The 4,172-nt window shown below is 67.1% G+C and overlaps 1 non-coding gene across 1 annotated transcript; it reads left to right on the forward strand.

Annotated features, from left to right (window-relative positions):
• The first annotated feature begins 3,822 nt into the window (after nt 1–3,822).
• On the forward strand, nt 3,823–3,976 carry LOC144490418 (5.8S ribosomal RNA). The gene has a single exon (XR_013497251.1). It is a non-coding gene; the product is annotated as a 5.8S ribosomal RNA (ribosomal RNA).
• Nucleotides 3,977–4,172: the final 196 nt, after the last annotated feature.

Genomic DNA, 4,172 nt, shown 5'->3' on the forward strand with positions numbered 1-4,172 from the left:
GCTTGGGACGATGCGGTCCTTTCGTTCAGCGGTTCCACGGTTTGGCCGGCGCGAGCAGATGCTTGGGGGGAGACGGTGGCGTCAGCCACGCACTCACTCTGCTTCTGCAGTCCGGTCCACTCCGCCCGTTCTAGCTGCTCGTTTGGTCCCTCGCCCGCCAGCAGACCGTTCCGCCGACGGTGCTCCTCCTCCGCAGCGACTTCTGCCTAGCCCCTCTGCCGGGTGCGATGTCTCCGGCGTCCGCACCGATCCTCGGCATTGGTGCCGCACACGCAACGCCTGCGTCGTTGGAAGGGCTTCGCCGTTGGCGTCGCACACAGCCCTGTGGGGGTGTCTTTGCAGTCCGTCCGAGAGGTGGGGGCACGCACGGCAACACGGCCGGCCTGCCTGCTTGGGACGATGCGGTCCTTTCGTTCAGCGGTTCCACGGTTTGGCCGGCGCGAGCAGATGCTTGGGGGGGAGACGGTGGCGTCAGCCACGCACTCACTCTGCTTCTGCAGTCCGGTCCACTCCGCCCGTTCTAGCTGCTCGTTTGGTCCCTCGCCCGCCAGCAGACCGTTCCGCCGACGGTGCTCCTCCTCCGCAGCGACTTCTGCCTAGCCCCTCTGCCGGGTGCGATGTCTCCGGCGTCCGCACCGATCCTCGGCATTGGTGCCGCACACGCAACGCCTGCGTCGTTGGAAGGGCTTCGCCGTTGGCGTCGCACACAGCCCTGTGGGGGTGTCTTTGCAGTCCGTCCGAGAGGTGGGGGCACGCACGGCAACACGGCCGGCCTGCCTGCTTGGGACGATGCGGTCCTTTCGTTCAGCGGTTCCACGGTTTGGCCGGCGCGAGCAGATGCTTGGGGGGAGACGGTGGCGTCAGCCACGCACTCACTCTGCTTCTGCAGTCCGGTCCACTCCGCCCGTTCTAGCTGCTCGTTTGGTCCCTCGCCCTCCAGCAGACCGTTCCGCCGACGGTGCTCCTCCTCCGCAGCGACTTCTGCCTAGCCCCTCTGCCGGGTGCGATGTCTCCGGCGTCCGCACCGATCCTCGGCACGGCGCGGGTGCGCACCTGTGGGCCGCCGCCCCGTGCTCCACGTCCGTCCGTGTGTGCCCGCTGTGGGGACCGTCTTCCTCTCGCCTGGGCGACGGCTTGCGGGCTGCGACGTGACCTTGCCACCGCCTTGCAGCATTACATCCGCAGTTGAAACGAAGAGAGCTGCTGCGGGCTTGGGTGCTTGTCCTGGCGGCTTGTCGACGGGACCACGGTGAACGGCCACTGTGTGACTCCGCAGGGAGACGTTCTGGTGCAGTCAGGGGCCTTTTTGTCTCCCGCCGCGGTGAAGCTTTGGTCGCATTCTAGTCACTCTCTCTTCAATCCCGGTACGGGGTACCTGTTCATGCTCACCATTCCTCGAGCACCCGCGTGCAGAGGGTGGGTGCGAGGTTTAAAGATTCGTGGTCCGCCTGTCGGTCCGGTCTCGTGCTGACTTGAGCGAGTGTCCTCCGCGTTCGAGAGAATGTGCCTGTCCGCGGGGGCAGCCGCGCTTGCGAGCGTTCCGCCGCGCCCCCTTCCCCAGCCCGCCGAGGTTGGGGCGTGCGGGGTCGGCTTGCGCCCGTAGCGTCGGCCTGTCCTCCGCGGCTTGCACCCGACTCAGTCCGCTGCGGCCTCGCCTCGACTCTCGAGCCTTCCGACAGACGGTGACACCAGAGAACTCTGCCTCTGGCTGTTGCGGGGCGTGACGGCGCGTGTCGGGCTCCGGCCCGTCACCCACGCCGGCACTCAACGCCTGCGAGCGCCCTGTTTCCTCCGAGAAAGGTTTTTCGCTTGATTGTCGCTCGAGTGCGTGTGCCTCCGGGGCTCACGCCGTGGTACGCGCCAGGCTGGGGCTCCACCGTCACGTCGGCGGGGGAGCGTTTAGCGCGTCCCAGGATCGGACAACCTCTCCGGGGGCCCGAGCCGAAACCCGACACGGTATAAAAGTCGTAACAAGGTTTCTGTTGGTGAACACGTTGTGAAGGATCTTTGTCGGCCGGGGGCCCGCCACCTCTCCGGGGAGGGCGGCCCGTCACTCCTTGAACGCGAAGGCTGGCGCCGGTTGGGCCAGGCAGGAGAGCCTCACGGGGGCCGGCCCCGGGGCCAGGTATCGGACAACCTCTCCGGGGGCCCGAACCGAAACCCGTAACACAGAATAAAAATCGTAACAAGGTTTCTGTTGGTGAACACGTTGTGAAGGATCTTTGTCGGCCGGGGGCCCGCCACCTCTCCGGGGAGGGCGGCCCGTCACTCCTTGAACTCGAAGGCTGCGCCGGTTGGGCCAGGCAGGAGAGCCTCACGGGGGTTGGCCCCGGGGCCGTGGCCCGTACTGACGCTGGCGCCTCCCACGCGGGTGGGAGGTCACACCGACAATTTCGCCGTACCCGTCGAACGGGCCTGGTCACCCGTACGCACGTTCCGCCGAAGCCGGGCGACGTCGATCTCGGTCCCACTCGGTTGGGCCGGCGCGCGGGCGCCGCCACCGACGAGCACGCACACGCTCGGTTGCACGCCGGCAAGTCCATGCGGGTGCCGCACACGCTACGCCTGCGCCGTTGGAAGGGCTTCGCCGTTGGCTTCGTAGGGTGTCTTTGCAGTCCGTCCGAGAGGTGGGGGCACGCACGGCAACACGGCCGGCCTGCCTGCGTGGGACGATGCGGTCCTTTCGTTCAGCGGTTCGGCGGTTTGGCCGGCGCGAGCAGACGCTCGGAGGGAGACGGTGGCGTCAGCCACGCACTCACTCCGCTTCTGCAGTCCGGTCCACTCCGCCCGTTCTAGCTGCTCGTTTGGTCCCTCGCCCGCCAGCAGACCGTTCCGCCGACGGTGCTCCTCCTCCGCAGCGACTTCTGCCTAGCCGCTCTGCCGGGTGCGATGTCACCGGCGTCCGCACCGATCCTCGGCACGGCGCGTGTGCGCACCTGTGGGCCGCCGCCCCGTGCTCCACGTCCGTCTGTGTGTGCCCGCTGTGGGGACCGTCTTCCTCTCGCCTTGGCGACGGCTTGCGGGCTGCGACGTGACCTTGCCACCGCCTTGCAGCATTACATCCGCAGTTGAAACGAAGAGAGCTGCTGCGGGCTTGGGTGCTTGTCCTGGCGGCTTGTCGACGGGACCACGGTGAACGGCCACTGTGTGACTCCGCAGGGAGACGTTCTGGTGCAGTCAGGGGCCTTTTTGTCTCCCGCCGCGGTGAAGCTTTGGTCGCATTCTAGTCACTCTCTTCAAAGCCCGGTGAGGGGTACCTGTTCATGCTCACCATTCCTCCGGCACCCGTGTGCGGAGGGTGGGTGCGAGGTTTAAAGATTCGTTGTCCGCCTGTCGGTCCGGTCTGGTCTCGTGCTGACTTGAGCGAGCGTCCACCGCGTTCGAGAGAATGTGCCTGTCCGCGGGGGCAGCCGCGCTTGCGAGCGTTCCGCCGCGCCCCCTTCCCCAGCCCGCCGAGGTTGGGGCGTGCGGGGTCGGCTTGCGCCCGTAGCGTCGGCCTGTCCTCCGCGGCTTGCACCCGACTCAGTCCGCTGCGGCCTCGCCTCGACTCTCGAGCCTACCGCCAGACGGTGACACCAGAGAACTCTGCCTCTGGCTGTTGCGGGGCGTGACGGCGCGTGGCGGGCCCCGGCCCCTCACCCACGCCGGCACTCAACGCCTGCGAGCGCCCTGATTCCTCCTTTTTTTCGCTTGATTGTCGCTCGAGTGCGTGCGCCTCCGGGCTCACGCCGTGGTACGCGCCAGGCTGGGGCTCCACCGTCACGTCGGCGGGGGAGCGTTTTGCGCGTCCCAGGATCGGGCAACCGATCCGAAACCCGATACAACTTTTAGCGGTGGATCACTCGGCTCGTGCGTCGATGAAGAACGCAGCTAGCTGCGAGAATTAATGTGAATTGCAGGACACATTGATCATCGACACTTTGAACGCACTTTGCGGCCCCGGGTTCCTCCCGGGGCTACGTCTGTCTGAGGGTCGCTTGACAATCAATCGCACTTCGCGCGCATCCGTGCGCCGAAGAGCGCGGCTGGGGTGTCGCAGAGGTGCCGTCCTCTCTGTCCCCCTAAGTGCAGACCCAGAGTAATCCGCGTCGGAGAGCTTGACCTCTTGGGTGCCGGCGTCCGCCTCCGGGCTCGTCGGCACTGCCCGCTCCCGCACTGGCCCAGCCACCTCG

The sequence above is a fragment of the Mustelus asterias genome, unplaced genomic scaffold, assembly GCF_964213995.1.
Source record: "Mustelus asterias unplaced genomic scaffold, sMusAst1.hap1.1 HAP1_SCAFFOLD_3259, whole genome shotgun sequence".
Classification (NCBI taxonomy): Eukaryota; Metazoa; Chordata; class Chondrichthyes; order Carcharhiniformes; family Triakidae; genus Mustelus; species Mustelus asterias.